This window comes from Pogoniulus pusillus, chromosome 13 (genome assembly GCF_015220805.1).
Source record: "Pogoniulus pusillus isolate bPogPus1 chromosome 13, bPogPus1.pri, whole genome shotgun sequence".
Classification (NCBI taxonomy): Eukaryota; Metazoa; Chordata; class Aves; order Piciformes; family Lybiidae; genus Pogoniulus; species Pogoniulus pusillus.
This window is the reverse complement of record NC_087276.1, coordinates 10,252,975-10,274,520: the sequence shown is the minus strand read 5'-3', so window position 1 is coordinate 10,274,520 and position 21,546 is coordinate 10,252,975. Positions and strand designations below refer to the sequence as shown.

The window sequence follows — 21,546 nt, the reverse complement described above, 5'->3', positions numbered from 1 at the left end:
GGAAATGGGATGGGAAGAGGAGAAAAATGCCATGGAAAGAGGGGAAAAAAGGGGATGGTAAAAGGAGGTAAATGACATGGGAGGGGGTAAATGGCATGGGATGAGGGGGGAAAAGAGAGATTTTTTTCCTGCAAGGCTGAAGGACAGAATGGCCTTCAGTTTCCTTAGGCTGGGGCCAGCAGGAGCTGGAAGCCCAGAGAGAAATCCCAGGTCCCAGGCTCAACACTTAGCAACCATTCAGGGGGGTGAATTAGTGGGTGAAATACTCAACTCTTGTCATTGTGGTGAAGTCCCTGAAACTCCACAGTCTGCCCATGCAGGCAGCACAACCTGCACTTCATTAGGGGTGATTAATTAGCAGGGCAGGTACCAACAGGCTGCACCAATGTTCACCCAACAACAGCAACAATCAGCTGATAAACTTACTGCTATTAAATAAAGCCACTGGGAATCAGGGTCCAAAACCTAGGGGTGGGGATGGGATCATCTTTGCCACTGGTCACCTTGAGTTCACCCCTCCCTTTCCATTCCTCCAGCAGGGAATGGCTGAGAAGGTTTATTATGGGCTGGCTTTCCATTACAGCTCATTTGACTTGCAAAGTGGATGGGCACAGCACAGGGCAAGGGACCTGAGGGCTGAAGGAGGAACCAAACCCTGCTGCAAACTCACTCTGAAATGCAAAGTTCCACTCTCAGCCACAGCCAAGTGCCATAAATCCAGGCACACAAACAGGTCTCAGCAGTGGCCTTTGCATGCTCCCACACTGAAAACCTCAGTTTATGGAGACAAACCTCCCTCTGCCTCATGCTTGGCATAAAAAGACACAGAAGGGGATTTCTGCACCCACTTCTCATGTCCAGAACTCCAAGCTTATGGACACAGCCATTTATTCTTTTAGGGGTGGTCCTACTTAACAACCCACACACAGCTCTCCAAAAGCTTTCAGAGACCATCAAACCCTGCCACTGTTGAAGCCTGAGGGCAAAGGCAAGTCCATGGCTCCTGTTTTAGGGCTGTCAGAGGGCTTTGGAAGGATGTGAGTGTTGAGTGGGAGTAAAGGCAGCTCCATGGCTTTTGTTTTAGAGCTGTCAGAAGGCTCTGGAGCAAAGGCAGCTCCACGGCTCTTGTTTAGGGCTGTAAGAGGGCTCTGGAGCAAGGGCAGCTCCACGGCTCTTGTTTAGGGCTGTAAGAGGGCTCTGGAGCAAAGGCAGCTCCATGGCTCTTGTTTAGGGCTGTAAGAGGGCTCTGGAGCAAGGGCAGCTCCATGGCTCCTGTTTAGGGCTGTCAGAAGGCTCTGGAGCAAAGGCAGCTCCATGGCTCCTGTTTTAGGGCTGTCAGAGGGCTTTGGAAGGATGTGAGTGCTGGGTGGGAGCAAAGGCAGCTCCATAGCTCTTGTTTTAGGGCTGTCAGAGGGCTGTGGAGTAAAGGCAGCTCCATGGAGCAAAGGCAGCTCTGTGGCTCTTGTTTCAGAGTTGTACTATGTGAAGAAGATGGATGCAAAGATGATTTTCTGTGTTTGACTCCCAACACCACGGTGGCTTGAGAGAGAGAGAAAGAAACACTTAATCCTCTTTGTGCTGCAGCAGCCTGTGGGTCAGAAAGCTGATTACATTTAAAGACCACAGCTCATTCTGCCCTGGGTATCAGTTACAAGATGCACAAACAATACCATCAGTGATAAGAAACCTCATCCCTGCCTGCTCCTGCCACTGCCAGCCTGCAAACCCAGCATCTCAAAGCAGCCCTCCAGGTTATACCCCAGGGTAAGGCAGGCACTGAGCCTGAAGCTGGAGAAGAGCTAAAAAAAACAGGATAAGCAAGGGTGGATCCTTGCTGAGCCTTATTAGTCACGGAGGGAAGGAGCCTGGTGGCACAGCAGCACCATATAAGAGCAAGAGAATGACTCTTGTCTTCTGAAATCAGATTTTCCCCCTCTCCTGTTGTGCCTCAGGCTGTCTTTTTCTCCAAGCAGACTTGCTCTGGCAGCCTCCAGCTTTTACAAATAGCAGGGTGGGTTGTTTGCTGTGAAGGCTTGAAACAGCAGAGAGAACATGGGTGGTTGGTTCATGTTTAGGGTGTCTGCTGGAACTGGCCCAACACTGACAGACGAGCATATGAGGGGTTTATTATCGCTGGGGTTTGGTCTTTTTTTATGACTGACAACATCTTTGTGTCAAAATTAAGGCTTGGAGTTGAGTGATGATTGAGGCCCTGCTGGCAAAGGCAAGCTCCTGATTCCAGAGGCTTCAATTTGGATGGGCAGAAAGAGCTAAAGTGCAAGGTACAGTGCTTTATCTGGAGGACTGGGTCCAGCTCTGGGCTCCCCAGTTCAAGAGAGACAGGGAACTGCTGGAGAGAGTCCAGTAGAGGCTGCAAAGCTGCTGAGGGGCCTGGAGCAGCTCTGGGAAGAGCAAAGGCTGAGAGCCTGCAGAAAAGCAGCCCCAGAGGGCATCTGAGCAATGCTCAGCAAGAGCTAAAGGAGCTGTGGGGGGCAAGAGGCTGGGGCCAGGCTCTTGTCAGCGATGCCCAGGGACAGGACAAGGGGCAATAGGTGACTGTTTGTGGTTTGGCCTGAGGAACAAGGAGGCAGTGTGTGTAAAGTCAGTCCTGTGGAGCAGGCATGGCTGCTGCTCCCTGCTCCCAGGTACTTTGAGCACTCTCAGGGGGGCTGGAGCACTCCCAAGGATTTTCGTGTCCCAGGTGATGCAAAACTGCAGGCACTTTGCTGAGCTGAGGTGTTCAGGAGGCCAACTCATGCAGAAAGGTGTGGCCACCTGCACAGCCTGGGACAGAGGTACTAGAAGGCTGCTCCTCCTGGACAGCCTGGGATAGAGGTACTAGAAGGCTGCTCCTCCTGGACAGCCTGGGACAGAGGTACTAGAAGGCTGCTCCTCCTGGACAGCCTGGGATAGAGGTACTAGAAGGCTGCTCCTCCTGGACAGCCTGGGACAGAGGTACTAGAAGGCTGCTCCTCCTGGACAGCCTGGGACAGAGGTACTAGAAGGCTGCTCTAAGGTCATCTCCAGCCTTCTAGTACCTCTTCCCCAGGCTGTGCAGGTGGCCACACCTTTCTGCATGAGTTGGCCACCTGAACACCTCAGCTCAGCAAAGTGCCTGCAGTTTTGCAGCACCTGGGACACGAAAATCCTTGGGAGCACTCCAGCCCTGCTGGGACTGCTCCAAGTACCTGGGAGCAGGGAGCAGCAGCCATGCCTGCTCCACAGGACTGACTTTACACACACTGCCTCCTTGTTCCTCAGGCCAAACCACAATCACCCTTTGTTCTCACCACAGCAGCTGTCTTCTGAGCTTCTCCAAGCACCAGGTTCACCCAAACCACCGTTCAGCTCTCCCAGCTCCTTCTCCTGCAGAACTGATGCCCACACAACATGTCCAGCACACTCTTCCAACAGCAGTTTGGAATGTAAATGGAATAATGGTAATTAAGCACTGAAATAAGGCTTTAGAACAGCAACACTCGTGAAGACAAACAAGCAGCCAAGTGCAAGGAGGACAAGAGAGCAGCACTACAAATAAAACCCTTACCTTAGACCAATTTCAGCTCTTAAAGCCTTCTAGGTGAATCAGATACTCAGCCCATTCCCTGCCCTGCTTTTAATCACAGAACTCCAGAATGGTAGAGGTTGGAAGGGACCTCTGGAGATCATCCAGTCCAACCCCCACTGCCAGAGCAGGCTCACCTAGAGAAGGTCACACAGGAACACAGCCAGGTGGGTTTCAAATGAGTCTACCACCTCTCTGGGCAGCTTGCTTCAGGACTCTGTGACCCTTAAACTAAAGTTCCTCCCCATGCTCAGATGGAACTTCTGCTGTTCATGTTTGTGCACCTTACCACTTGTCCTGTCACTGGGCACCACTGAAGAATGCCTGGTCCCATCCTTCTGACCTCCACCCTTTGAGTATTGATCAGCATCAATGAGATCCCCTCTTCAGATGCTCTTCCCTGGACTAACAAGCCTTGCTCCATCAAACCTGTTCCAGTCCCCTCAGCATCTTTGTTAGCCTTTTGCTGTACTCCCTCCAGCAAGTCCCTGCTCTTCTTGAACCAGAGAGCCCAGAACTGGACCCAGGACACCAGCTGTGGCCTCACCAGGGCAGAGCAGAGTGGGATACAAACAGTATGCTTCATTCTGCATTTAATGTCAGGGATGTTAAATCCACCACCAGAGCCCTGCACTGCTGGGACAGGCTGAGGAATCCACCACCAGAGCCCTGCACTGCTGGGACAGGCTGAGGTGGCTCCAGAACTAAGCTCTGCCTTTTGCAAACGAGGCCAGAGATGCTTTTGCAAAGCTTCAGGAGCAACCCAGCAAGCAGGCATTGGGCAGAAAAAGAGATGGTGAAGGCAGCACACAAAATAACCCCTCCCATGGGTCTCAGGGCACTGCCTGGAGAGCAGAGGTGAGTATTGCTCCAAGGAATGCTCGCTGCCATGCTGGAAACATCAGTAGCATGCCCAAAGTATGGAGGTACTTCTGGTGGCCTTGGCTGTGGGAAGTTTGCTTCAGCAGAAGCTGTTACTCCAGTGCCAGGCCATGTGCTGTGCTCCATGTTTACTGCTTCCCCTCCCAACACACAGCTTCTCCAGGCCAAAGAAAGAGAAGTGTTTAATAGCTGCACTTACTGCATGAAATGAGCTGGGATGAAATGTTTGGTCCCTTGGGGATCAAAGGACATCTGCAAGGTTGGATCCAAACTTCTCTTTGGCCCAGTGCAAAACATGAAAACCAGACTAAGTCAGGCCTTAAGCAGTGTGTTAATACAGACTTATGGAATGCTTTGGGATGGAAGGGACCTTTCAAGCTCATCCAGTCCAAACCCCTGCACCTAGAGCAGGTTGATCACAGCCCCAAGCAACCTGACCTGAAGTGGTTCCAGGGATGGGGCTTCTGCCACCTCTCTGGGCAACCTGGGACAGGCTCTTACCACCCTCAGTGTCAAACATTTCTTCCTTCTCTCCAGCCTGAGTCTCCCTCCTTCAGTTCAAACCATCCCCCCTTGTCCTGTCCCAGCAGCCCCAGCTCAAAAGTCTGTCCCCAGCTTTCTGCTCAGCTCTTTTAAGCACTGCAAGGCCACCAGAAGGTCTCCCTGGAGCCTCCTCTTCTCCAGGCTGACCAAGCCAAACTCTCTCAGCCTGGCCTCACAGCAGAGCCCTTCCAGCCCTGCCAGCATTGCTGTGGCCTCCTGTGGCCCTGCTCCAACAGGTCCCTGTCTGTGCTGTGCTGAGGACTCACTCCAGAGCTGGACACTCTATTCCCTCCCAGTGGTGATCACATCTGACCATGGGTATTTCATACAACCTCTTTTTGATTGGCCCTTTTAAGACCTGAAAGGACACAAGAAGGTCTCCTTGAAGACTCCTCCTCTTCTCCAGGCTGAGTTCTCCAGGCTATATTCCACAGACAACATTGTCTGCAAGCTCCTGCCTCCTTAGCACGTAGCTTCCTAAAAGCTCAGCCCTGCCTGGCAGGTGAAGACCTTGGAAGGGTTTTTAGATGCTGCAGCAGCTCTCCAGCATCTATAATTAGTACCAGCAATTTAAATGACATTAACCTTCAGCTAATTGCACGTCCAAATTGCTTCATGAGTAAGAAAGTGTACAGATAATGAGGTAGGAGGGACTGAGAGATGGCAATCTGGAGTGATCCCCAAACAGCAGTACAGCTCCTGGGGGACACCAGAACTTTCTGCTTTGCATCTGACCAAGCTGCACAGAGAGTTTGAAAGAGGAACAGCCCAAGGCCACCACTGCAAACCTCATCGCTGCCCTGCTGAGACCTCACCTGGAATACTGGGTTCAGGTTTGGGCTCCCCAGTTCAGGAGGGACAGGAATCTACTGGAGAGAGTCCAAGGAGGGCTACAAGGATGATAAAGGGACTGCAGCACTGCCTGATGAGGAGGGGCTGAGAGCCTTGGGGCTGCTTATTCTGCAGAGGAGAAGGTTGAGAGAGGATCTGAGCAATGTCTATCAATATCTGAGTGGGTCAGGAAGGAAGGAAGGAAGGAAGGGACAGGGACAGCCTCTGCTCACTTGTGCCCTGGCATAGGACAAGGGCAAGGGATGGAAACTGCAGCACAGGAAGTTCCACCTCAATGTGAGGAAGAACTTCTTGACTGTAAGGGTCCCAGAGCCCTGGCACAGGCTGCCCAGAGAGGTTGTGGAGTCTCCTTCTCTGGAGCCTTTCCAGCCCTGTCTGGATGTGTTCCTGTGTGACCTGTGCTGGATTCTCTGGTCCTGCTCTGGCAGGAGAATTGGACTGGAAGGCCTCCAGAGATCCCTTCCAACCCGTAACATCCTCTGGTCCTGTGATCTTCCCTGTAGAGTGTGGGAAATCCTCATCCACACATCTCAGGGACAGCTTGGACTCATGTTTCTCGGGAAGCAGGTATAGCTCATCCAGCACTTGAGGAGGGAAAAGGGCTGGGGAAGCTCCTGAGAAACATTTTTGTTGCAATGGAAATTTCAGGCATTTTGGGCACTTGAGGATGCACCTTAACTGACTTCCAGAAGAAGAGGGGGACCAGGCTGTATGGAGGTCTGCTCTGCAGGCACATGCCCTGATTTTCACCTGCTCTGCCCTTCCTGGAATCAGGCAGCTGAACAAAGGTCCTGCAGATGTGTTTTTCCAGGTTACAGGATGTTCCCCTGATGCTCCCAAGAGCTCCCAGATGAACAAGGCTGAGAGGCTTCCTCCTAAGAAAAGGGCTCTTGCACCTTGGTAAGGCACAGCTAGAAGCTGGCTTCATGATTTTCAACCTGAGAACTGATAGATGAGGGAACAGAAGGTGAAGGAAAGGGCCAGGATCTTCTGCCAGGACCTAGAGAGAGCTGTTGGGAATTCTGCAGGGATGCAAATGATGCAATAATTAGAATCATGCAAATTAATGACAGTGCAGAACTGGGAGGAGTGGCTGAAACACCATCAGGCTCTGCTGCCATTTGGGCAGCCCTGGACAGGCTGGAGAGCTGGGGGAGAGGAACCTCCTGAAGTTCAACAAGGGCAAGCACATGCTCCTGGGGCTGGGCAGGAACAACCTCCTGCACCCCCCAGGATGAGGGGGGACTTGCTGAAGAGCAGCTCTGAATAGAGGGACCTGGTAATGCTGTGGGACAGAAAGCTCACCAGCAGCCAGCAGTGGGATCTTGGGGTTAATAAGGGCAATGATGTCCTGGGGTGCACAAAGGAAGGTATGGCCAGCAGGTCCAGGGAGGTTCTCCTGTCATCTACACTGCTGTAGTGAGGCCACATCTGGAGTACTGTGTCCAGTTCTGGGGGGCCCCCAGCTCAAGGCACAGGGAACTGATGGAGAGAGTCCAGGGGAGGCTGCAAAGCTCCTGAGGGGCCTGGAGCAGCTCTGGGAGGAGCAAAGGATGAGAGCCCTGGGGCTGAGAGCCTGCAGAAAAGCAGCCCCAGAGGACATTTGAGCAACGCTCAGCAAGAGCTAAAGGAGCTGTGGGGGGCAAGAGGCTGAGGCCAGGCTCTTGTCAGTGGTGCCCAGGGACAGCACAAAGGGCAATGGGCACAAACTGGCAGCCAGGAGGTTCCACCTGAACAGGAGGAGAAATTTGTTTGGTGTGAGGGTGCTGGAGGCCTGGAGCAGGCTGCCCAGAGAGGTTGTGGAGTCTCCTTGTCTGGAGAGTTTCCAATCCCCTCATGGCATTGTGCTGCTGGGCAAGCTGCTGTGAGTGCCCTGCTTTAGCAGGGGGTTGGACTGGATGATCTGCAGAGGTCTTTTCCCAGCACCACCATGTTGGGGCTCTGGAAAGAACACAGCATAGAGGGAAATGACTCAGAGATAAATCTTGTTTTGTCAAAACTAGCAGTAGAGTTTATCTTCTATCTCCTGTCAGGCAAAGGAGACTGAGGTGAGGATGTCTGCTCCCAGCTTAGGTGGGAACCTCTGCTATTTCCCCAAGTCCCTCTTTAATAAATCCAATATAGGAGTTCCATTAAATACAAAGTTTAAATTTAAGCTTAGATTAAATTTTTAATACCTCACTAAAAGCATTTCCATCCCCTGTGGGTCGCACACAGCAGCAGCTTTGGGATGCATAAAGAATTAAGCACTTTAATATACTTCTCTCTTTTTCTCTTCCAGCCTCATCATCTTACCAGCCTGGAGCTGTTCAAGGAAAGTGTGGACAAGGCACTTGGGGATATGGCTTAATGGCCACGGTGGTCTTGGGTTGAAGGTTGGATTTGATGATCTTAAAGGGCTCTTCCAACCAAAATGATGCCACAACTCTAAATCTCAGCCCAACACTTCCCTTTCCTGCCCAACCCCTCTGAACTCCAGAGCACAGTACCACAGTATCACCAAGGTTGGAAGAGACCTCACAGATCATCTGGTCCAACCCTTTACCACAGAGCTCAAGGCTAGACCATGGCACCAAGTGCCATGTCCAACCTTGCCTTGAACAGCTCCAGGGACGGCGACTCCACCACCTCCCCAGGCAGCCCATTCCAGTGTCCAATGACTCTCTCAGGGAAGAACTTTCTCCTCACCTCCAGCCTAAATCTCCCCTGGCACAGCCTGAGGCTGTGTCCTCTTGTTCTGGTGCTGGCCACCTGAGAGAAGAGAGCAACCTCCTCCTGGCCACAACCACCCCTCAGGTAGTTGTAGACAGCAATAAGGTCACCCCTGAGCCTCCTCTTCTCCAGGCTAACCAATCCCAGCTCCCTCAGCCTCTCCTCGTAGGGCTGTGCTCAAGGCCTCTCCCCAGCCTCGTCGCCCTTCTCTGGACACACTCAAGCATCTCAATGTCCCTCCTAAACTGGGGGGCCCAGAACTGAACACAGGACTCAAGGTGTGGTCTAACCAGTGCAGAGTACAGGGGCAGAATGACCTCCCTGCTCCTGCTGACCACACCATTCCTGATGCAGATGTTTCCTCCAGCCCCCAACACAGTGGAGGTTGGACTGGATGATCTCCAGAGGTCCCTTCCAATCTCACCATGCTGGGATCCTGGGTTTCACTGGAACAAAGCATGGAGGAGCTGACACAAATGGCTTTACAGCAGTCCTCTCATTGAGGCATTTGAAGGGTGGGGGGCAAGAAGAATGGGCCAGGCTCTTGTCAGTGGTGCCCAGGGACAGCACAAGGGGCAATGGGCACAAACTGGAAGCCAGGAGGTCGCATCTGAGCAGGAGGAGAACCTTGTTTGGTGTGAGGGTGCTGGAGGCCTGGAGCAGGCTGCCCAGAGAGGTTGTGGAGTCTCCTTGTCTGGAGAGATTCCAACCCCACCTGACCACTGTGCTGCTGGGCAAGCTGCCTTGGGTGCCCTGCTTTAGCAGATAACCATGGACTGGATGACCTCCAGAGGTCCCTTCCAACCCCAACCGTTGTATGGTGCTACGAAAGGAGATGTATAGACCATGGAGCAGGAAATCCAGACCGGAGTTGCAAAGGGCAACCACTGCAGAGACACAAATGGCTCCAGAAGTGTGACAGGGAAAGGCAAAGTGTTCCAGACTGCTACCAGCACCTGAAGAAGCTGGAAAGCCTCCAGGAGAAGAGTGATTATGTGTCACCTCACGTCTTTGAGGCAACCACTGCAGATAATTGCAAGAGGGAAACTCATTTTCCAGCAGAGCCATCAGCTCTCCGCTCACAGAAGCAGGATTGATTTCAGACCCCAGGTTCCTGCACTAGAGCTGGAAGAAATATCTGCAGACCTTTTCAGTTGCAGCTAATAAGAAGCTTCTCATGGAAAAGAGGAATTGTTCCATAGATTCACAGAATGGTTTGGGTTGGATCTTGAGGATCACCCGGTTCCAGTCCCTCTGGCATTAGCAGGGACACAATCCAAATAGATGAAAGGCTAATGCTGGAGAAGTTGTGGCTGCTGCTCAGCATTGTCAATGCTCAGCTGGGGAATGCAGCTGCAGGGAACAGCCTCTAACCGTAGCAGCCTGTGGTTCACAGTGGTCAGTCATGGCAAACCCTGAGCTCACAACAGGACCACTGTAAACAGCTGCTTGCTTTAGACGTTAGAAAGCTTCAGTGAGATGCTGGGAGAGACTGAAAATCAGGTTTCATAGAACCAGAGAATGGGTTGGAAGGGACTTTCCAGGCTCATCCAGTCCAAACCCCTGCACTCAGCAGGGACAGCTGCACTAGAGCAGGTTGATCACAGCCCCAAACAGCCTGGGATGGTACCAGAGATGGGGCTTCTGCCACCTCTCTGGGCAACCTGGGACAGGCTCTCATGATCCTTAGGGTAAAAAAAATGTCTCCCTTCTCTCCAGCCTGAGTCTCCCTCCTTCAGTTCAAACCATCCCCCCTTGTTCTGGCACAACAGGCCCTGAACAAAAGTCTGTGCTCAGCTTTCTGCTCAGCTCCTTTGAGCACTGCAAGGCCACCAGAAGGTCTCCCTGGAGCCTTCTCTTCTCCAGGCTGACCAAGCCCAACTCTCTCAGCCTGGCCTCACAGCAGAGCCCTTCCAGCCCTGCCAGCATTGCTGTGGCCTCCTGTGGCCCTGCTGCAACAGGTCCCTGTCTGTGCTGAGGACTCCAGAGCTGGACACTCTATTCCCTCCCAGTGGAGATCACAACTGACCATGGGTATTCCACACACTCTCACCACAGGCTCTCCCCTCAGAAGCATCACAAAGCCCCTTTTATCCCACCAGACATGGAATGCTGCTCCCTGTTAACCTCCTTTGGGCTGCACCACAGCATTTGGAGATTAGGAACAATTTCCTTCCTGACAGAGGGTCAGAGATTGGCACAGGCTGCCCAGGGAGGTGGTGGAGTCCCCATGCCTGGAGCTGTTCTAGAAAGGTGTGGCCATGGCACTTGGGGACAGGGTTTAGTGGCCATGATGCAGTTGGGTTGAAGTGTGGATGATCTTGGAGGTCTTTTCCAACCCAAACAATTCTAAGATCTTGGCCCTGCTGTAAATAGTCTCTTGCACAGATGTGTGTATAAAACAGTTAAAGGCAAAATACCAAACAAAAAGGCTCCTGCCAGCCAGAAAGCAAACATTTTGCTTCAGGAGGGGAAGCCAGGGAAGTGGCCAAACACAAACTAACTGGGAGTTCAGCAAAGTTTAGTTTCCCTTCTCCAGGGCAGCTCAACCAAAATATGGATAACTGATTAATTTCACACCACAACATTCACAAATCAGATTCCCACAGCTCAGGGGAGCTCCCTTTGGCTTCTCATTTCTCCTCTGTTTTAAGATGAGGGAGTAAATCTTGAGTATCCTTAGCAGCTGGGATTGGTTTTGCTTGGGAAAATCTTCCTCTAGCTGCTGGTGTTCTCTCAGGGGCATTGCTTGGCTCAGCAGCTCCAAGCCCATCTGCCTCTGCAGGAGACAAGGACTCAGCTCCAGGGCACTGACAAGGATTTTCCTGCCTTTATGGCTGTTAGGAGTGGGAGAAATGATGCTCTGAATGCAGCCAGGGTGGAAGTGTTGATTTGAGTGAAGGTAAGGAGGAACTACAGAGCCATCTGGACAGGTTGGATCTGTAGGCTGAGGGCAATGGGATGAGGTTCAACAAGGCTGAGTCCTACACTTGGGGCACAAGAACCCCAGGAATGCTCCAGGCTTGGGGCAGAGTGGCTGGAAAGTGCTTGCTGAATAAGGATCTGGGGGTGCTGGCTGGCAGCAGCTGAAGGTGAGCCAGGGTGTGCCCAGGTGGCCCAGAAGGGCACCAGAGCCTGGCCTGGATAGCAATGGTGTGGCCAGCAGGAGCAGGGCAGGGATTGTCCTCCTGGACTGGGCACTGGGGAGGCCACAGCTTGAATCCTGCCCTGAGTTTGGGCTCCTCACTCCAAGAAGAACACTGAGGGGCTTGGGCAGGTCCAGAGGTAGTGAAGAGTCTGGGGATCAGGGCTGGGGAGGGGCAGCTGAGGGTGTTCAGTCTGGAGAAGAGGCGGCTGAGAGCAGACCTCATTGCTCTCTGCAGCTCCTTGAAAGGAGGCTGGAGCCAGGTGGGGTTGGGCTCTTCTCCCTGCAAGTGGGAGGATGAGAGGAAATCACCTCAAGTTGCACCAGGGGAGGTTTAGGTTGGACATGAGGTACAATTTCTGCCCACAAAGGATTGGGAAGGCCTGAAAGAGGCTGCCCAGGGCAGCAGTGGAGTCCCCATCCCTGGAAGGGTTTCACAGCTGTGTAGCTGTGGTGCTGAGTACCATGGTTTAGTGGTGAGCTGCCACTGCTGGGGTAAGGGTTGGACTGGATGATCTTAAAGGTCTCTTCCAACCAGAACAACTCTGTGATCGTGCAAAGGCAGGATGAAAAGCCTGGGTGCTGCCCCATGGAAAGGGCAGAGACTTCTCCAAGACAGAGCCAGGATGACCTCTGCCTGCCCTCCCACTGCACAGGGGCTGATGCTGGCTGCCCTGAGGCTAGCAAACCCCCACTGTGGCTCCTCCAGCAATCCCTCCTGCTTAGACTTCACCCCTGCTGCTTTCTGTTCGCCACATTTACTTTATTACCTTCCCCAAGTGCCTGCAAGAACTTGAGGGCTGAGGAGTTTGAGTCATGTTCCTGAAAAGCTTTGTCAGCAACAGCTTTTTGCTGCTGGGCTGGAGCTAGCCCAGCTTTCCCCGTGCTCCCCAGCAGACCTGCAGAGTGGTTTGAGGAGCAGTTTTCTCTTCATAAGACTTTTAAATAGCTCCTGCCTGCGATTTCTCTCTCTCCACACAGCCCATTCTTTTCCACAGCATCAAAGACATCCCATTCCCCTTCCCCTGCCACCACAGGAGCTGCTGCCCTCCAGCAGCCCAAATAACACGTTTGACACAGCACAGGGTGATTCCAGGGATGAAATCCCACTGCCCTCTCCCATTTAGCAGCCCAGATCCCCAGCCAACAGACGCATAAGCACATCATTATTACCCTGCCACACAACTGGTCCTCCTGCCCACCGCCTTTCCAGCCCCACAGGCTCAGGCAGCTTCAGGTGGGAGCTGAAAGACTCAGAGAAGGTGGAGCTGGGGAGGGATATGAGGGCTCCACACAGCAAAATCCCTTCATTTCAGGATTACACCAGCAGAACCAGACTCTGAGAGGATAAAAAGGTTCACTTGCAGAAAAGCTCCCGTTGGGAAGCCTCTGAATTTGCTATTTATGAAGCCCAACGCCAAAAATAACTCTTTGAACAGACACTTGTTGGCCTGACACAGAACCACAGGATGGGTCAGGTTGGAAGGGACCTTCAAGATGATCCAGTTCCAACCCCCTTGCCATGGGCAGGGACACCTCCCATCAGCCCAGGTTGCTCAAGGCCTCATCCAACCTGGCCTGGAACACCTCCAGGCAGGAGACATCCACAGCCTCCCTGGGCAACCTGTGCCAGTGTCTCACCACCCTCACTAGAAAGAATTTCTTCCTCCTCTCCAGTCTCAATCTCCTCTCTTCCACCTTCAATCCATTCCCTCCCATCCTGTCACTCCCAGCCCTTGTCACAAGTCCCTCCCCAGCATTCCTGCAGCCCCTTCAGGTACTGGCAGGCTGCTCTAAGGTCTCACTGAAGCCTTCTCTTCCCTGGTCTGAACACCCCCAACTCTCCCAGCCTAACCCCACAGGGGAGGTTCTCCAGCCCTCTGACCATCCCCAGGACCTCTTCCAGAGCCACTCCTGCAGTCTCCACATCCCACATGAAGCAGTCCCTCAGCAGGTGACTGGGAAGCAGAAGCATCTTGCTGGAGTCCATCAGCCAGGGGAATTCACTGTGCTGAAGGATCATCACTCATGGAGGAAGAATCCCTGTGCTGTCACCTCACCTCTTTAGCACTTTCCTTAATGAAAGGCTCTGTGGAAGCCAGGAAGATAAAGGTTTTGGTTTGGTTTTTTTTCCCTATGCTCAGGGTTATTAATCACAGGCATTTTGCCTGGCCCAGTTTCCCAAGCAGCAAACATACATCTTCCCAATCTGGGTAATTACCAAGGCTCCTCAAACAACAAGCATTTTCCAGTACCTAGAGATGTTCTCCCAGCTTAATGACACTGCACATTTTGGCAGAGTCATTAATATCTCACCAGCCTCATCTAACCTTTGAGCTGGGTGGGAAAGTGGCCAAAGTACAGGGCTCTGCTGGTTCCTCCACAGCAGAATATGAAGATGATCACAGGGCTGGAAGAACTGGAGTTGTTCAGCCTGGGGAGGAGAAGGCTCCAGGGAGACCTTATTGCTGCCTTCCAGTAGCTGAAGGGATCCTACAGGAAGGCTGCAGAGACACTTCTGCTGAGGGTGTCTGGAGAGATGTTGAGATACTGGAAAAAGATCAGAAAAGGGTGGCAAAGCTGGTGAGAGGCCTGGAGCACAGCCCTGTGAGGAGAGGCTGAGGGAGCTGGGGGAGTGCAGCCTGGAGAAGAGAAGGCTCAGGGCTGACCTCATTGCTCTCTACAACTACCTGAAGGGAGGCTGTAGCCAGGTGGGGTTGGTCTCTTCTGCCAGGCAAGCAGCAACAGAAGAAGGGGACACAGTCTCAAGTTGTGCCAGGGGAGGTGTAGGCTGGATGTTAGGAGGAAGTTGTTGGCAGAGAGAGTGATTGGCAGTGGAATGGGCTGCCCAGGGAGGTGGTGGAGGCACTGTCCCTGGAGGTGTTGAAGCAAAGCCTGGATGAGGCACTTAGTGCCATGGTCTGGTTGATTGGCTAGGGCTGGGTGCTAGGTTGGACTGGATGATCTTGGAGGTCTCTTCCAACTTGGTTCTTTCTGTGATTCTATGGCAGGACAAGGGGGAATGGTTTGAAGCTGAGGCAGAGCAGGGTTGGACTGGAGCTTAGAAAGAAGTTCTTCAGTGTGAGGGTGGTGAGACTTTGGAATAGGCTGGGGAGAAACTGTTCAGAAGGGCCTGTGGGGATAGGGCAAGAGGCAAAGGTTTGAAACTGGAGCAGGGCAGATTTAGGCTGGACAGCAGGAGGAAGCTCTGTACAATGAGAGCCATGAAACACTGCAACAGGCTGCTCAGGGCTGCGGTCGAGGCCCCGTCCCTTTGGACATTCAAGATGAGATTTGCTGTGGCTCTGATCTAGTTGGAGACGTCCTTGCTGCCTGCAGGATGACCTTTGAGGATCCCTTCCAACACAATGCAAGCTGTGACTCTGAATGCAGTGACCTTACTGCATTACATCCCACACCTAGGGACACTGGCACAAAGCAAAGCTAAACCCCTCGTTGGATGGAAACAACAGAGGAGTTTTTGCAGCTCAAAGGTTTGGTTTCCACATCAGCTAAGCCTTACAACAAATAAAGTGTCCTGAAGAACCTCTGTCACCCTGACTTCCACTCAGCCTTGCACTTAAAGCTGAGAGACCTGGGGCTGTTTAGACTGGAGAAGGGCAGACTGAGAGGGGATCTCATTAACGTTTGCAAACACCTGAAGAGTGGGTGGCAAAAAGGGGCCAGGCTCTTTTCAGTGGTGTCCTGTGCCAGGACAAGGGGCAATGGACACAAACTGGAATACAAGATGTTCCTGTTCTGGGCTCCCCAGTTCAAGAGAGGCAGGGAACTGCTGGAGAGTCCAGCAAAGGCTGCAAAGCTGCTGAAGGGCCTGGAGCAGCTCTGTAGGCAGCAAGGGCTGAGAGCTCTGGGGCTGAGAGCCTGCAGAAAAGCAGCTCCAGAGGGCATCTCAGCAATGCTCAGCAAGAGCTGCTAAAGGAGCTGTGGAAGACAAGAGGCTGGGGCCAGGCTCTTGTCAGTGGTGCCCAGGGACAGCACAAGGGGCAATGGGCACAAATTGGAAGTGAGGAAGTTCCACCTGAGCAGGAGAAACTTGTTTGGTGTGAGGGTGATGGAGGCCTGGAGCAGGCTGCCCAGAGAGGTTGTGGAGTCTCCTTCTCTGGAGACTTTCAAGACCCATCTGGATGTGTTCCTGTGTGCCCTGCCCTAGGGGATCTTGCTCTGTCAGGGAGGTTGGACTCAATGACCTTTCCAACTCCCATCATTCTATGACTCTCCTATTGCCCAATGAAGTGTTGAATGGTCAAATTGAGTAGGTACAAGAGCTGACAGGTGGACAGAAAAGGTCTTCTTGGTCCCTTTATGCTGTAGGAGTGACAGAAATGCAATTTCCTGCAAGCCAGAAGTTTAATTTTGAACATCAAGTGTGTCAGAAGTTAATGCTCTGACAGTTCTTGTCTGGGGAAAACTGCTCCCAGGCATGAAGCTCTTACTGCCCTCTCCCAACACTCGCAGCCAAGACAACAGCATCTAGAGGTGAAGAACCCAATGCTTCAAGCAAGCACACTCAAGTGATGAGGACTTATTTGAAGTGAGAACAAACTCACTGCCAAGCTTCAAGCAAAGAGCTGCTCCCTAAATGCTAGGGATGGCACACCAAGGGAGAGCAAAGCTTGGCAACACGCACCACCAAGGCTGGAGGCTTGACCCCAGGCCCTGTCCCCAGCAGCTCTGCTACACTCATGGTCTTGTAGGGCTTTGTCAAGCTCCTGTTTGGCACAGAAACATCACTTAGGATTCTGTTCCTCTTCCCAGCTGGGCCTACACATTCCTTCTTCCTTGATGCCGACTCCTTCCCAGCTTTCCCTTCCACACTCCTCTATTACTCCATCAAACCCAGAGCCCTGCCTGTGGCCAGCAAGTAAGTTACATAAAGGTTCCACCCCACATACCCCACATTGTGATTTATACCTTGAACTGGATTCAAATTCTCAGCAAGCAAGACAGGAAGCACCAGTAAAGCCACAAGCAGAAGAAACATGGTCCATGACCACTTCCATTCTACCAGCTTTTGGCATCTCCAGTCAGCCCTTGAATCCTTTTGCAGAGGTTGAATTGTTTTCAAATGCAGAACTGAAGCTTGTCAAACCCATGCACAATGAATTTAGGTGCCAGCATCAGCCACAACTCCTCTTCACCACCTCTTGGGATCCACAGACCTCCATGGGCAGCCAGACGCTGATGAAACACAGCTCTGAGCACACCAGGAGCACTGTGCCCACCTCCAATAACTCAGAACTGACTCAAGGACCAGACAAGTTAGAGGGAAACAGATTTAGCTTTCTAATGCACTGTAAATCCCAGAATCCCAAGGTGGTGGAGGTGGGATGAGACCTCTGGAGATCATCCAGCCCAACCCCCCTGCTAAAGCAGAGCACTCACAGCAGCTTGCCCAGCAGCACAATGCCCAGGTGCATTTGGAATATCCCCAAGCAAGGAGACTCCACAACCTCTCTGGGCAGCCTGCTCCAGGCCTCCAGCACCCTCACAACAAACAACTGGAACCTCCTGGCTGCCAGTTTATGCCCATTGCCCCTTGTGCTGTCCCTGGGCACCACTGACAAGAGCCTAGCCTCAGCCTCTTGCCCCCCACAGCTCCTTTAGCAGCTCTTGCTAAGCATTGCTCAGATGCTTTCTGGGGCTGCACTTCTGCAGGCTCTCTGCTCCTCACAGAGCTGCTCTAGGCCCCTCAGCAGCTTTGCAGCCTCCAATGGACTCTCTCCAAGCAGCCCAGTGTCTCTCTTGAACTGGAGCCCAGAACTGGACCCTGTCCTCCAGATATGACTTCACTAGTGTAGAGCAGATGGGGAGAAGACCCTCTCTTGATCTGCTAGAAGAAGCCTGAAGGTAAGTTCTGTGCCTGGGCAGCCAATGCTGCTGCCACAGGTACCGATTACAGGCACCTCTCCTCCTCAACAGTGTGGGGAGGGCTATTTTAGTGATGCTAAGGGAAAGCACAGCCTCTGCCATACAAGGTGCTTCTGCAGCAGTACTGGAGGCTGCAGGGATGAGCTCTTTATCTCCATTGCCTGCAAAAAGCCTGCTTTGAAGACAGCAAAATTCCTTCAGCAGTGCCATCCATCCGCAGACTGTCACACGCACCCAAGTCTCTTGGTGGCTGGCTAAGCCAATTCCTCTCCTCCAAGTGGCTCTTTTTTAATTGAGTATGGAATGTGCAGATATTATTTTCAGCAAATACATCCTATTGATTGTAATTACCATCCTCAGAGAGGCGAGGGAAGGAATATTGAAGCCATTAAGGCCGATTTGGATTTTATGAGAGTCATTAGTGGGACAGCCAGCGGAGCGTCCTGGCTTCCCAAGCTCTTTCAGCACCTCCCGAGCTCCATCAATCAGCTTTGGGCACATTTCTTACAGCTTTGGGCACAGCCAGGAGCTGAGCAAATGGGGAAAACAAAGAAAGAGGCAGAAGCAAGCTCCCTGCAGCTGGGTGATGAGATTAAGAAGACGCTTGGACCACTGAACCTTCTCACCATCAACTGCCTGCAGGAAAGGTGACACTGTTCTTTTGGGTAGTGGTCCAGCTAACTCGAGAGGCATCTCACATAGCTCAGAGGGCTTGTGCATATCAGAGTGGGCTTGGAGGCAGCTCATCTACCCAGCTGCAGCTCCAGAAGCAGCTACTTCACCCTCATTAGAATCATGGAGGTCTCTTCCAACCTGGTCGATACTAAGATCATCCAGTCCAACCTATCCCCCATCCCTACCCAATCAACCAGACCATGGCACTAAGTGCCTCATCCAGGCTTTTCTTCAACACCTCCAGGGATGGTGACTTCACCACCTCCCTGGGCAGCCCATTCCAATGCAAATCACTCTCTCTGGCAACAACTTCCTCCTAACATCCAGCCTAGACCTCCCCCAGCACAACTTGAGACTGTATCCCTCATCAGGGTGGGCCTGGAGGCAGCTCATCTACCCAGCTGCGGTTCCAGAGGCAGCTACTTCACCCTGATCTGGAGAAAAACAGGTTGGATGAGGCCTTGGGCAATCTGTTCTAGTGGAGGGTGTCCCTGCCACTGCCAAGGAGGTTGGAACTAGATGATCTTCCAAGGTCCATCCTAACCCAACCTATGAATCTATGAAACATCCTCTGCTTCTAGACTTCTTCCTCCTGTAGGCACCTGGCCCACGTGAGTGCTCTCACAGCCACCAGACAAGCGTGGCCCTACAGAGCTGGGTGGCATTACAGCAAGTGCCCATCTTGAGGGCAACCTGCCCATGGGCAGGCATGGCCACGATGGACAGAGCCAGCACCACCCAGCCCCATTCTTCTGCAATTCTCTCCCCAGCATCATTTAAAGCATTATCAAATGGGGCTGCTGAGTCAAGCAGAAGTGCCCAGCCTCTTCCTGAATGCTGCCGGTAGGAACCTTCTCAGTCACCATTAGCCTGTCTGTGACCCGAGGAGCCAGCCCTGGCCCTCACATCTTGTTTGTGTTGTGTAACTGCATCTGGAAGCTAAGCAACAGCTCATGGAATGAACACCCATTTTCTCCAAACCTCCCAACCACATCCTTTTGTCCTGTGCCCTTCAGCTCTTGGGGAGCACTGACAAGATCCCCTCTCAGGCTGCTCTTCTCCAGGCTAACTTCAGAATGCATTTTCTCTTTTCCTAACATACTCTGCTAGTGGCTGGAGCAAGCTAGTCCATCTCCTCTGTAGCTGCTTCCTGCCTGCTCTCAGTTCATGATGTTCATGTTTACAAACACTTGGGCTTCCAGCAGGGCAAGGCAAGGTTTTGTCAGCAATAGCAAGTCACCAAATTGCAGGAAAATGGCAAGGGCAGGAGGAAATAAAAGAAGGAAAAGGCAGATTTTTCTTTTTGGTCTGGTTTTAGTTGGCCTTGAGGGTATTGAGTTCCTGCAGCCTGTTGGGATGAATCACAGAATCTTAGAATCAACCAGGTTGGAAGAGACCTCCAAGCTCATTCAGTCCAACCTAGCACCCAGCCCTAGCCAGTCATCTAGACCATGGCACTAAGTGCCTCATCCAGGCTTTTCTTGAACACCTCCAGGGACAGTGACTCCACCACCTCCCTGGGCAGCCTGAAGAGTGCCAGGAGGGGATGGTAGTACCACAGAGGGTATTATGCACCTCATCTGAACTGGCCTGGAGGTGAAATGTCCCTTCCCATTGGGGTCTGGGCTGCTACCAACAGCCCTAGGGGGAAACAGAAAGAGCAGAGCTGAAATACTTCCTTCACCTCCTCCCTGTGTGCCAGGAAAAGGGGAATCCCAACGTAAGGCTGGGAAAGCAAAGGAGGTCCAGGTGCCTCCAGGGTCACTGGTTAGTTGGAGGGTTGAGTAAAGAGTGTCTCTGGGGCCACACACACACTGAAACAGCTCCTGTCTGTGGAGCAGAAAACTCGAGTGCAACAGCGCTGGAGCTCAGCCCTGCCCACAAGAGATGCTCTCAAGGTGCTGAGCAACTCGACGCTCAAATCTGGGTGTTCAAATCAGCCTCACGTACTGCTGAGGTGCGCTCAGGTTGCACAGCACAAGCTGCAACCCCCAAATTCTCAGCAGGACAAGTCAGGGCATAAGGCAGCAGCGAATGCCTTTGGGCTCCCAAGAAGGAAGGGGAGGATGGAGGAGGAGAATCCTTAGAGGCAAGATTCCTTAGGTGACACCTCACCTGGTTAAGCACATACCCTGAGGTGATGAGTTTCCAAGCTGCCAGCAGCTTGTTTTATCAGATAATGCCTAGAAATAACCTCCCAAACCACAAAAATGAGCTTTTTTCCCCCACCCTTTTTAAGCTGAGTTTCTGCACAAATGGCTATCATTAAGGATGTCACCTGTCAGCTCCTCAGAGCACTGAGGCTACACCGTTCAAGCTGTGGAAAAAAAACCCATCCTGCACATCAGCCTGCCCTGCTCCTCTATCAGCTTCTCATGCCCAGCAGCCACCCAGATTTCTCACCAATTAGCTGTCATTCAAAGATCTGGGGGGGGGAAGAGGAAATCCCCACCTCCCTGAGGCAGATGACTTCACAGGAAGGAAAAGGGATGGAATGCCTTTAAAAAAAGCCAAAATAATTAAATAACCCTAAAGCCATCAAGCATGCCAGTGGGGAGGCTGCAGGGCGTGGGTTGGTGAGGCACACATCTCTCAGCCCCGTGTGTGTCATCACATCCCAGAGCTCCTGCAGTGGTTTGGGGGAGATTTCGGTGGATTTCTTTTAATTCATACATAATGGAAGAGGCTCAACCAGCTGTGTGCTCAGTGTTAGTTTCATCTAACCATCATCACGCCTTCGCATCCCAGAAGTTAGACAGAATTCCTACAACACTCTGGAGAGAACGTGACCAGGCAATGATTGTTTTTAAGGGTTTTCTGTAAAAACCACGGGTTTTGAGGGGCTTTCAGCTCAGCCAACAGCAGGTTCTCACCATCCAAAGGATGGACAACACACACTGCCCTCACCCAGCAGAAAAGCTGCCGTTCCTCAGCTTGAAACCACCTCCCGAGATAAGGCAGCAGGGAAGGAGCCACATCGCTCCCACCGGACACTGGCACCAGATGCTGCCCCATCCTCGGACTCCCGAAACTGCCCAAAGCATCCCAAAGATGCTCCGGCAAAGTTCTTTCCTCCGGTCTCTCGCCTCCCCCGACCGCACCGCAGCACCGGGCTCGGGAGCACCGACCCCCCCCGCCCCTTCCACCACCGGTTGCCGGTTCTGGTGGGGAAGGACAACCCCCAGCAGCCCGGTGTGTTCCGCTCCGCCGAGTCTGGTTCTCTCGGCGGAGCCCTCCACGGTCATAACCGGGCTGGGGAGTCACCGCCCCGGCTCCCGGCGCA

General features: G+C 52.6%; 1 protein-coding gene across 1 annotated transcript in view; it reads right to left on the bottom strand.

Moving 5' to 3' along the window:
- Nucleotides 1-21,546, bottom strand: part of SCHIP1 (schwannomin interacting protein 1) — a 155,392-nt gene that overhangs the window by 41,001 nt on the left and 92,845 nt on the right. The gene's annotated exons all lie outside the window — the stretch shown is intronic.